This window comes from Eulemur rufifrons, chromosome 28, assembly GCF_041146395.1.
Source record: "Eulemur rufifrons isolate Redbay chromosome 28, OSU_ERuf_1, whole genome shotgun sequence".
Taxonomy (NCBI): domain Eukaryota; kingdom Metazoa; phylum Chordata; class Mammalia; order Primates; family Lemuridae; genus Eulemur; species Eulemur rufifrons.
Genome location: NC_091010.1, coordinates 68,602,274 through 68,615,789, shown reverse-complemented (window position 1 = coordinate 68,615,789; position 13,516 = coordinate 68,602,274).

The window sequence follows — 13,516 nt, the reverse complement described above, 5'->3', positions numbered from 1 at the left end:
TATTGGCGCACACACACGCACAAACCCAAACCTTTGAGTGTTTGATATCTCCCTCAGAAATGCTATGTACAAGTGTAAGTTACTTAATTGTTGGTGGAAGCAAATTGATGTCACAGGCATTGAATTTTGACAGAAAGTCAACTTTTGCCAATGGGAATATCTGATACCATAGAAGCCGCAAGCTAATCGGAAGGCGTTATCTCTGCCAGCCTCGCCTGCTCCTCGGAGAGGACGGAATGGTCCTCTGCCCAAGTACCTTGCTCCAGTTTTGCTGTGCTTCCCGCGGCAGGCAAGTGACACTGTCTCCAATAGACAGGAAAATCCACGAGGAACCAGAAAACACACAACTTGGCGTCCTGAAGGATTTCCGTCTTTGCAGATGAACACTGCTGTGAAACTTTTCTGAGCTGTTTAAAGAGGTCTTCACTGCATCCTTCCGTGGGTTGGTTGGCTGCTGGAGGTGTCCCTTGCGTGATGGCAGTGTGGGGTCGCACACGCAGTGTGCGCTATTCGTGCCGGGCGGGGTGTTGGCCGTGGGTGTGGTCGAGGAGGGGAACTCTCACGCGCACCTTGGGCAGGTCAGCTGTCGCCAGGGAGCTCCTGGACCCACAGATGGGCTGATTCTCTTATGGGGGCAGCACAGCCTAGACCGCCAGAGGCCATGGCAGGCTCAGTGGGGACTCAGGCATGTCGCGGTGTTGGCGGACGGAGGAAATGTTAATTCCCTGTGCGTCCACGACTGAGAGTTGAGAGCTGTGACTCCAAACCCCTCCTTACAAAACAGAACAGAACAAAAACCTCTTTTGCATCATACATATTTCCTTCCCATGCGGAATAGAAACAGGGTAAACTTACTTAAATCTAAAAGCTTTAACATGGGGTTTTAACAGTTTAAATACTTAACCTTAAATGATGCCTAAGTGGGTCTGGGCAGTGGCCACACTGTGTCAATGGAAGAAGAGATGACAGAGCCCAGCAAAGTCGACTTTCTTCTCATTGGCCACGTGTGGTTCGGGCCTGTTAGGTGTGGGCTTGCTGCCCCCACTAGTGTTCAGGCACCAAAAGCCCTTTCGGGTGCCTGAGTCTACAGATGACTCCAGGAGGCTCCATCTTCTGACAGAAACTGCTCTGGGGCCTCCAACCACCCTGCCACCGCGGGGACTAGAGCTGTCTTTTGTCCAGGGCCCGGCTCCATGCGGTTTGCCCCCAGAAGGCTGAACCGAGGTTCTGTTGCCCATCACACCGTGCCGGGGTGGGCACTGCCATGTCTTTTGGATCCATTTCCTTCCTTTATTTTGGCGTATTTCTCACTGCCATGTGCTGTGGGAAGTCCTGGTGGAGGCCCCTGGACTCAGGCTGAGCTGGCCCGTGTCCTTAGGCTCCAGACACCTGGCGGCACAGGCAGCTCTTGTCTTTAGAAGGGCGCTTCCAGCCGAGATGGGAATTCCTTCAGCAGCTTATTGGTGACTTTCTTTCCTTTGAAAGGGATGCCAGTTCAGACCCACAGTCGTTACTGGCACAAGATCTGGTAGAAATGGGCTCGTTCTCCTTCCTTGAACCTGCCCAGACTTCACCTGTGTCACTGAGGCTTTGCTCCCCCACTGGTCGTTCCCCTCTCCAAGTCCCCGTGCAGACGCCCGGTCCCTCTGTGTCTGTCTTAGTTGTTCTGGCCTCTTTCCGTGGCATTTCCATGGGTTAGAGTACAAAACCTTTAGTGCGTTGCCCACATATCTTTCTAATCAGAAGGATTTGATTTGGTTTTCTTCAGAATTTTGCGTTTGTCACCAACAGTTTCAACACTGAACATCCAGGGCAAGGCTGGGCTCTGCCAGCCCCGACCCTGGGGATGGCTGGTGACAACGTGAGGGAGACAGACGAGGCTACTTGATCCAATGCCTCACCAACTCTGCCACCACCAAGGAGGGAGAAGTCCCTGCCTTCTTGTGTTTGCTTGAAGGCTAGCCTTAGACACTTGGGGGGAGGAAAATTTTAGCAATGCTTAGATTTTAAAGAGCAGATGTTTTTGAACAATTCCTTCCAAATGGTAATCCTGAACTTTGATAATTAGGTGCAGATGATAAGATTCAGCATAAGAAACTGGTGTATGTCGCTATCTGTGGTTTCAGCGGCCAACTCCTCCGATTCCCCACCCTGGGATCGCCTCTGAAGTCAGCCGCACAGAGGCGAAGGCGGGGGGATTGGAGAGGAAAAGAAGGGACTGATTTTCAAAGCTGTCCTATGTCCCTGTCTACAGGACACAAACCAAAGTTTGGAGAGAAAATCAGTGGTGTTTGTGGGAGTGGACGGGATTTTCTTAATCTGGGAAACTGGTTCAGGGCCGCGGAACATTTCCTCAGACGCTAATGTGAAACCGATGTGCTCATCAATATTTATGAGCAGTTCTCTGACCCAATCTCCCCACCGATTGTGGGTTCTCTCACCAGCACAAACAACAAGGCAAGGAAAACGTTGGAGCCAAATAATACAGTACGGCTTAGAAGTGTTTCGTTTTTCTCTGTAAACATGCTCTTTATCTTCATTTCAGCTATTTATTTTTCACTTGAAACGTCTGCCTTCCCCCCAAACCTGGAAACGCTCACCGAGTGTTTACAGTCGTGCTGCAGGCTGGCTGTGTTCGCCGTCCCATGAGTGAGGGAAACCGGGAGGAGATGGTGACCGAGGGGTCCCATGTGTCTTTTCCAACGTCATCACTTCCCTGCAAAGCAGACACAGTGAGGGTGGTCGTCATTTTATAGATGAGGAAATGAAGGGTCCGAGAACATCAGCAATTCTTGTACTAACGGGCAGGCAGAGTCAGACGTGGACCTGGGCTGGAGGACCCTTAACCTCAGGCCTCCTGCTAGTTCATGGCAGGACTGTGGTGGTCTTGGGCGCGCAGCCTGCCTGGAGCATAGGGGACACACTCTCTCCCTCTCTCTTCCATTGCCTGGGGACTGGAAGCCCCCAGAGACCAGAGGGAGTTTCTCACAGTGCCCAGTAATAGAGGGGTTGTTTGGGCATCTTCCCTGGAGATCACACGACCCCCGAGAGCTGAATGAGGGTCTCAGTTGAGCCTGAGCAATATCTATGCCTGGATGCCCCCTCTCTTCTCCAGCCGAGGAGGCACTGGGGAATGCTGGCCGAATAGAGGAGGGACACGGAAGCGGGCAAAGGAGCAGTAAGGCAGCCCCGTCCCGCCCAGGCCCGGGCAACCTGAGGGGTCGATTCCTTGCACCATGAATGGGAGTCAGACATCTGCGTTGTCCTGAGCTTGTCTCTGGGAATGAACTGCTTCCTTAGAAGTCACCACCTTCTCCTCGTTTTACACCATCTCTGTGATCTCAGAACTTCTGAACTCCATTTTATAAACCTGCGGGGGCCAGGGAGCCCAGCCAAACCTGAGGCTCATTACTCATAGAAACTAATTTTTAAATACACAATTCTAGCATAAATTTACATATAAAGAAGAATCTTGGTTGGAAAAAAAATCCTGTTATCATAACATTGTGGTTGTCATACAAAACCACAGGAGGCACATATGCAAAAGTTATGGTTGCTCAGCAACCACAATTGCCCAGTTTAACGTCTGAGCAGATAGACTGATGGTCGGAACCCGGCTGGGGAAGATCCCACGTCCCCCACACCAGCGGTGAGGTGAGTGCTCCGTGCTCTCTGCCATCACACATGGTAGGGGAATTATTAACCAGGTGAGAATATATTCCCAGCTCTTCCACTCTGTATCGCGCTTGTAGTGGTTGTTTGTTCCCTAAATAAATGCTTCCATCTTGCCAGCCCTTGTCACGACACATCTGCAAACTTGGCGGCATTAGCTGCACGAAATGCTTGCAGAGCCCTACGCTCACGGGTGCGGGGCAGGGGCTGGGACGTGCTGGCAGCCACTACGGGGTGCACCGTCACGTCCCTGGCAAAGGAGCCCCAGAAGGTCTCCCTGATAATGTGACTGGGGTGAGACAGTCTTCATTCTCTGTTGAGGACAATCTCTGGAAGGCAGGGCCCAGCAAAGCTAGCCGTCAATGCCAGGAGGAAAAACTAGGAAGCCCAGTATTTATCCACTTGTCCTCCCGAAATGCCCTTTCACTCAGAGGTTCTTCAGGGGTTCCTTAGGCCTTGCAGATGAAATCTGAGCAATGCCCGATACCTTGACCATCTCTTCCTGAAGGGAGGCTCCATGTGCACAGGGCTGAATGCACACAACTAACGAGCATGTTTCTCCCCACCCACCTGATAACTTCACCCGGCTCTCTCGGGACCTGTGATCTCCAGGGAAGATGTCCAAAGAACCCCCTTATTTTCAGGCCATGTGAGAAGCTTCTGCTCATCTCCAGGGGTTTCCAGTCCCTGTGCACTGGAAGAGAAAGGGAGGGAGTGTGTTGCCTATGCTCAAGACCCCCACGACCACCACAGTCCTGCCGTGGACGAGCAGGAAGCAAGAGGTTAGGGGCAGGGCTCTGACCACTTGGTATGAGAATGACTGATGCTCTCGGAATTTCGGTTTCCTCACCTACTTTTGAACATCTCCACCTATATAGATCAAGCACAGTATGTAACAAAGAATAGGAAAAGAGAGGCACGTGAAGAATACCTTTGCTTTAATATGCTTACATACCAACTAACACACATCCTCCACCTTATTAGTAAAGAACATGATCGAGTTTCATCTTTAATTCCATCCTTGGCTTTCGGAAGGGTTTCCCCAAAAGGAGTGCCACGAAAGACAGATGGCTTCATCTCGGGGAGTATTGATCAGCAGCTGCAACGCTCTCTGTCTTTTCCGCGCTGGCCCTGGTGACTTGGTGGTGTGGTCTGTGTTTGTTATGACATTCACTCACCTCCACCTTCTTTTGTTGTGGAGGATGTTCCCCAACTGGGCTTTGTCTCATCCTTATAGATGCAGTTGAATGAGGAGAAATAGGATGAGTTGCACAATTCTATTCACCATGGTGCAACGTAGAAGCACCTTCCTCCAGGGGTCAAGGGGAGCTTAGGGCCATCCACCCAGCCTTAAAAACAGTGTTGCTTTTGGGGGTAGGTGGGAGCTCTTTAGAAGATACATCTTGGAAAGGAATTAACAGAGCATTGTTGAAGAATAATTTCCATGCTTAGGTAATGGAAACTTTATTTGTAATGGGCAGACTCATTTTAAAATTCAACCCAATCTGTGATTGGACTCCCTATTAGTAACGAAGGAGGCACTAAAGTGTTGTAACTATGGGGGAGGGGTGCTTACTGTTCTTGAGCAGAATGATGTGCTCTTTTCTTGGTTCCACTACAACACTCTGTTCCTAAGTTTATTACATAGATCCTGTCACTTGTGCTGTTAAATGGAGGTAAACAATGCAACATTTTAGAAAATCTACAAAAGTAAAAAGGCATAAATGAAAACCTTTCACTATTGCACTTCCACTATTCAGCGATAACCATGACAGGTGCTCTGATACTTGCCCATGCATATTCTTAATATTATAATTTTAAAATTTGTCTTTCCTTTTCATTGCAAAGTAAACTTTTTTGGTGTTTTTGAATTTTATTTTAATAGATCTAGAGGGTACAAGTGTAGTTTTGTTACATGGATAAAATGTGTAGTTGTGAAGTCTGGTCTTAGAGTGTAACCATCACCCAAATAGTGTGCTTTGTACTATTAAGTAGTTTTCACTCTCTTGCCCCGCTCCCAGCCTCCTACCCTCTCACGCTCCCAAGTCTCCAATGTTTATTATTCCACCCTATGTCCCTGTATTAGCTCCTACTTATAGGTGAGAACATGCAGTATTTGACTTTCTGTTTCTGAGTTATTTCATTTAAGACATAGCTTCCAGTTCCACCCACATCATTTCAAAAGACAAGGTTGCATTCTTTTTATGGCTGAGTAGTATTCCATGGTATATATCTACCACATTTTTTAATCCAAACATCCTTTAATGGACACTAACGTTGATTCCATATCTTTGTAATTGTGACTAGTGCTGCAATAAACATGTAAGTGTAGGCATCTTTTTATATAATGATTTCTTTTTCTTTGGGTGTGTATCTAGTAGTGGGATAGCTGGATCAAATGGTATTTATATTTTTAGTTCTTTGAGAAATCTCCATACTGTTTTCCACAGAGGTTGTACGAATTTACAACCCACCAACAGTGTATAAGCATTTACCCTTTTCTTCATATCCTTGCTGATATTTGTTATTTTTTTACTTTTTCATAATAGCCATTCTGACTGGTGTAAGGTGGTATCTCCTTTAATTTGCTTTTCTCTGATTATTAATGTTAAGCATTTTTTTTCATATCCTTGTTGACCATTTTTATGTCTTCATGAAAATTGTCTGTTCGTGTCCTTTGCTCACCTTTTAATGGGGTTGTTTTTTCTTTTGTTGAGTTCTTTGAGTTCCTTGTAGATTCTGGATATTAGTCCTTTGTCAAATGCATAGTTTGTGAATATTTTCTTCCATTCTGTAGGTTGTCTGTTAACTCTGTTAATTATTTCTTTTGTGGTGTAAAAGCTTTTTAGTTCAAGCTCCATTTGTCTATTTGTTTTTGTTGTATTTGCTTTTGAGGTTTTAGTCATGAATTCTTTGCCAAGCCCAATGTCCAGAAGAGTTTTTCCTAGGCTTTCTTCTAGAATTTTTATAGTTTCAGATCTTACATTTAAGTCTTTAATCCATCTTGCATTAATTTTTATATATGGGAAGGATAGGGGTCGTGTTTCATTCTCTGCATGTGGCCATCCAATTTTTCCAGCAGTATTTATTGACTAGGGTATCCTTTCCCCAGTGTATATTTTTGTTGACTTTGTCAAAGATCAGTTGGCTGTAGGGATGCAGCTTTATTTCTGGGTTCACTATTTTGTTCCACTGGTATATGTGTCTATTTTTATAAAGTACCATGCTGTTTTGGTTACTATAGCCTTGTAGTATAGTTTAAAGTCAGGTAATGTGATGACTCTAGATTAGTTCTCTTTGCTTAGGATTGCTTTGAATATTCAGGCTCTTTATTTGTTTTCATATGTACTTTAGTATATTTTTTCTAATTCTATGGAAAATGATGTTGGTATTTTGATAGGAATTGTATTAAATGTGTAGATTGCTTTGGGCAATATGGTCATTTTAATGATACTGATTTTTCCAATCCACAAGCATGGAATGTTTTCCCACTTGTTTGTGTTATTTATAATTTCTTTCATCGTTGTTTTGTAGTTTTCCTTGTAGAGATCTTTTACCTCCTTGGTTGAATGTGCTCCTAGGTATTTTTTATTTTGGGGGGACTATTTTAAATGGAATTGCTTCTTGATTTGGTTTTTTGCTTACTTGTAATTGATGTATAGAAATGTTACTGATTTTTGTACGTTAATTTCATATCCTGAAACTTTACTGAATTCATTTATCAAATCTAGGAGTAAACTTTTTAATGACATAGATCTTGTCTGTTTGTGGATGCTCAAAAGATATTATGTTAAAGGAATAATATTTAACATAAATGTTATGTTAGAGGAATGAGTGAAGGTACCCATTAGTTTTTATCAGTGATCTTTTTTGCTATTTCAGCTAAGATTTTCAGTACATCAGCTTTAGAAAAATGCACATAGCTATAGTGTTGATCAGGGATCATACATTGAAATGCTTTTCATAACTGAAGTGATAAGTATTATCTAAATAGTGTGTGCTTTGCTCACCGGACACATTACTTTCCTTCTTTTATGTCAGAGAAACTTAGTATGCAGCCCAAGTTGAAGTCCACTTATCAGCAGTGCTGCTTTGTCACCCAACGGAATGGTTACATTTATTATGAAAACATTGTTCAACTTTATCGCAAGTTAAACTTCATGTACGTTCTGCCCAGAGGGTGCAGGCAGAAAAGTGTGCGATTTCCCCATCACGACCGTCTCCCTGCGCAGGACGGTATTTTGATAACTTTGCATTTGAGCATCCTCCCTGGTCCTGTGAGTTTGAGTTTCTCAAATTCCTTTTTGAAATAAGGTAGAATACAAATGAAGAGATATATAAACAGCCTTGTAAGCATTCTAGCTCCCATTCAATGAGGACTGCCTCAAAACTGCTGGTCTAACATGTTTCTCTTTACTTTTTTTGGACAAATGCAAGTATAACACATGTGATGGAATTAGCAAATCCCAGTGGTTGATTTCAATTTACACATCTCGTATCTCCCTTCCAAATCTGTACTCACGGAGATAGAAGCGATCCCACACACAATATTCCTCCCCTCTTCAGTGAAGAAATATAGGCAGTGTGAGTCATGCCGGCTTCTCATGAATGATCAGTCTCGATCCTCTCAGATCCTGGAGCAGTTGCTGTGGTCCTGTCTTCCCTCTCTGTCCCAGGCTTGCCTGGGCAACGGGTGCTGGCACTCTTCACTCCCCTGCCTCCTTTCTCAATTTGCTTTTCCTCTAGTTGATCTCTGAGGCTTACCTGCTCTGGCCCCACAGTTTTTCCCTGCACCCTGCCAAGGCTACAGGAGAGGGCGGATGTCAGCCCTCTCTCTGGGGAACAGGGCCGCCTCCCTCTTTACTCAATCTGGCTGTAGAGGAGCTCACACCTGCTCTGTCTCTTTTTGTAAATTAGAATCCTCGGGATTCCAGCCCACAGGACACATAGAGACCGGCCAGGAACTTCTGCATTTTTTAGAGGAAGAAACTGTCAACCCAGTGATTCATTCATAAGCATGTTCTGAGTGTGCACCACGTGCTAAGACTGGCACCCAAATCTATCTGGATCAACTAAATAAAACAATTCATGGGGTGAGGGCTAGGGGTTAGACCTATTTGTTGATGTCCATTCAGGCGCCTATCACAAATACCTATTTTTGCATGAGTGAATTTTCCTTCCTCTATTTTCACAGAAGATATTTGTGTCCATGAAGATTCATCTAGGAATGTTAATTCCTAAGATGATATCTCCTTCCTTCTGCTTACATATCTGTTCCCGACTGCCTTAGTCTGTCTCCAAGGCCAGCTGCCTGAAGAGGTAACATCACGTTTCCCTGTGGACTGCCTAAGTCATACTCAGGAAAGAGGTGAATCATTTAAATATGTTTTCTTCTTCTTGAATTTTAAATTTTCATGTCGCTTTTGTAGAATACAAAAAGAGCTGGGAGGGAGGCATGAAGCGAGCAGGTTGCATCCAATCCAAATTCGTCCAGCAGCTGTGGTTCAAAGTGAAGACGGTCAGGGTTGGGAGAGAAAATAAAAGGAAACTTATGAGATAATGCTTGAGACAGATTGTCAATAGTGTGTGGAAAGGCCACTTTGCTTGATCAGCTGGGCTGTTTGGAGCAGAATTTTGGTTAAAGAAGACATTCGGGGCAGGGCTGGTGCGGACAGGTCGTCTGCACTGCACATTGCTCACAGTGAGTACATGTGAGTCGCGGCATCTGAGGCTGGGGACGCGGTTGGGGAGGGCGAGAGGGGCTTTTTCCCTGACAGACCATCCCAACGGTTGATCTGGACTAGTTTACCAGACGTTATCAATAGAGCCCACAAATCCAAGGAGAAAACAAAGCTTGACCACTTGCAAGGCATGAGGAAGCCTGAGGTCAGGGCACCAGGCTCCCCTCCTTCCACGGCCCGGGGCTGGCGGCTGAAGCTCCCACTGTGGTGGCTCTTCCCACACGCTGGGCCCTGCGTGTGCCTGGCTGTAGGGCTGGCTGTCCTCCTCAGACCTGTCCCTTGCCCCTCATTCCCCAAACACAGGTGACTAAAGAATTCCAATGGAAGAAATGTTTGTAAATATTTGAGTCAAAAAAAAAAGTGACTTTTGATACCAGCATGGGAAAACTTCTAAAAAATATCTATTTTGTGGTCTGCACTCGGGAAAGAATAGCTGGTGCGGATTCCATCCTCCCTTTGGCCCACCGGCCTCTGCAAATGCAAGTTGCATCAGGACAGGCCCGGCACAAGTGTGCACCTGTGATGAAGACGGCCTCGTCCCCTGCAGCTTCTCACTCTGCCCCGAGGAGCCCAGGAGCTTCCCTTGCTCCTTGCTGTCCTCTGCAAGAGGGTGGGTATTTCAAAGACCATCTAAAAAGACAGCTGAGAAATCCTAAGATTCGAGGGGACACTCGATAGCGGCCTCAGCCTGCATTAGCCACGTGCTGGATTGGAGCTTGGTTTGTGGCTTTCTGCCTGGGGGAGCATCTGAACCCGCTAACACATGCTGTGGCTTTGCTGGGAGGGTTGGGTGGCCTCTGACAGACGCAGCAGAAGCAGCCATGGTGAGCCTCCCGGCCTCCCCAGTCTACAGCCATGCGGCGCTGCGTGTTGTGTTTTTGTGGGCAGTTTGGCTGGACTGCCCAGTCACAGCCAAGGGTCACTGCAGGGCTCCCCCTAAGTGTGGCTGTGCTGGGCAGGGCTCAGGAATGCCTATTCAGGGTCCCCAAATTGTGCGGTGTCCTGCCCCACCCCAGACCAGGCGTCACCTTTCTTCTCGCTCCACAATTCCCGCCAAGACCGCCTGCTCCCCGCTCCTCTCCCTCTGGGCCATCGGGCTGCAGATTAGGGCTCTGGGGCTGAGTCATGCTCTGGAGGTACCAGGGGTCATCGCATTGACCCCTCCAGGGGGACCTTCCAGAGAATCACCCAAGGGGCTGCAGGGACTATGGGAATTTCTACAAGACCAGCCCAGTGGTGGCTTCTGAGCACCTTCAAAATGGTGCTGCCAGGGCCAGTAGGGGCTCTGAGCATGTGGGAGCTCACCAGGAAGGGGCGGGTGGGTCCTGGCTTATTCCTGCTCGCCGGCTCCTGGCCCCTTATCTATGGATTTCCTCCGTTTGACCCAAGAACCTGCTTGGTGTGTTGGGCAGATGTTCAATAAGATCTTGTTACTGTGAGATTTTTCTTAGGATGACCTTCCAAACAGCCAGGTGCGGTGTGGACTGGGGCCGTGGAAGAGATGCTGCCTTCTGTCTCAGGGCCCCCCGGGCCGTGTTGTGCATGTGTGAGCCCCAGGTTTCTGCAGTGGTCCTCTGAGTCCCTTTCATCCCCTCTCCCCGCTCATCCCCCACCCACAAGCGGAGCACCCTCCCCAGAGCACATACCCTGTTAGTGAACGCTCACACAGGCGGGCTGGGAACCACGGGGCACCCCCAGAAATGCTTTCACAGAGTGCAACTGGGGACTGACCCCAATGGGGTTGCTCAGAAGGAAGGCAAGAGGCAGCCACTTCTGGGTCCAGGAAGGGAAATTAGGACAATTTATTATTTCCCTGTTGCACTGAATAAATAGACTTCAAGATAAATTATTGGGGCCTGCAGCCTGCTTGATGCAGAGCCCTACGTGAAAGCAGATGTTAATGAACATCCACAGCTTGCCCGCCCTCTCACTTGGTCTGCTATTAACTGGGGAACCTTTGGCTCTTGGCCTAAATAATAGAAGAATAATTAGAATAATTACTGGAGAAGGTGGGTCAAACATCCAAGGATCTTGTCTTAACCACTTGGTTATCTTTATTTTTTTTTCTTGTGAGAAATTCTTAAAACTGACCAAACACTGCAATTTGCATGTAGAATACTTATTTTATATGAAATAAAATTGTTGCTTAGTATCATGGGCCACCATTCAAAATGAACAATCACACTACATCATGACTTCTGAGCCCATCCGAGTGTGGGTGAAACTTTCATAACAGTTTTGTTTTTGTTTTTCTCAATCGGGCTTCCAGGGGATCACCTGGGAGACGGCCACCAGATTAATCCAACTCTCCTAGGCAGCTCACGACGACAAAAGGACTATGAGTACTTTCCTTATCCTTCAACTTGGTTGTTTTTACAGAAGCCAGGCAAGAAAAACTCCAATCCCGGTGGGGAGGGGGAGGCCACAGGTGAGGAGGGGTCATGGCACCGGCTGGAAGCTCCCGCCCTCCCGTGCCAGCCATCTTGGGCCTGGCGGAGGGATTTGGGTGCTCCCCTGAACACACACGGCCTCGTGATGTCAGTGCCATTTCGTAGGCGCCGCTAAAGCCTCTCATAGTTTTGTTCCAGCTCCTCTTCCCTGGGACTCCCCAGGTCCTGGCAGTGTCAGGTGTGGGCTGGAATCCCAGCTCCTGGCCTGTTCAGTCTGATGCCTGGGCATGGGCCTTGCCTGACCACAGGGTGACTCTTTTCTTTTTGTGAAACAGAAGTGATAATACCACCCACCTCACACGGGGCTGCAGGAGTCGATGTAATTAGCAAAGCACCTGATGCAGAATAACGAAAGGCATTCCTGTCGGAGTACTGCTTTGGTGCCATCTCTGCATATCACAACTACTAAATGAAACATCCGTGTGCCTTACCCAGGAGAAGCCCTTTGTCTCAATGCTGTGCCCCCACTTGGTGGCAGGGACCCAGGGACTTTGTCTTGCCTGTTTCCTCCCAGCCCAAGGTTAAGTATCTGCATGTAACTCTGCTGGTAGTGGATGTGGGAAGGGGGAGGGGAGAGTGATTGCAAATATCTTTTCTCCTTTAAGACATAAAACAAGGCAGGCGGATTGAAAACAGCCATTGGAAGATAGACATTATATCAAATTAACAAATATCCCGATACACATCCATGCCCTAGAAAGATGCCAAGGAGAGGTCCCTTATGCTGATCCTCAAGAAGCCAGGCCCCGGAGGAGAGACAGCAACCATGGAAGAACCATGCTCACCTACCAGGCATGCCTGGGTGGCAGGTGTTCAGGGTGGGAGATTGCAGAGCCCAGAGAGAGCAGAAGATTCCAGAATGCAGAATGCTTTCTGCACACCTCCACCTCCATCGTGTTGGCCATGCTGCCATCAGCAAAGTCTGGCATTGAGGGTCACTCTTCAGCTAGGGGGCTCAGAGGCCCCCTCAGCTTATGCTATGGCTCTGGGGGAGCAGCTGTCCTTTGGATAGAAGTGCCCCAGGGGTGGGGGCACGTCTTGCCGCGGGCTTCCCTCCAACGCCCAAGTGCCATGTAGAGCCGGGCTGCCCCTCCCCTGCCTGCTCAGGAGCGAGTGACGGTGAACACACCCGCTTCAGCACAGCCAGGTGCTCATCCAGCATGTCACTGAGGTTTTTAAATATTCCTCCTCCTCATTTTTTGATAATTAATAATATGCATCAATAATGCCAAGCTCCGAATCTGAATCTACTATAAACTTGACAGACTCCCACGTTCTCTCCTTGAGTTTGTTTCCCCCTTAAACACACGGGAGGCTGGCGAAGCTGCTCCCAGGAGCATGAGCAGCTCCGAGGAGTTGCTGGCCCCCCATGGTGGGGACCAGATCAGCTCCCAGGCTTGGCCCCTGCATCTCACCGCCCAGCGGACAAAGGCGGGGGCGGCTCACACCGCATCCCTGCCACCGCAGATGGGCTGCGTCTTCATGTCTCACCAAGGAACCGAGTAGTTTTCAAGGTTAATAAAATTATGGGGTTTGAGTCTGAAATCTTCATGTGCACTTTCCCCCAGATTCCTTTTCGAGACCTGCTTGCTCATGCAGATGGCACTGGAACTCCAGATCCTGGCATGCGAGCGCCCCGCGCCTCCCGTGTGA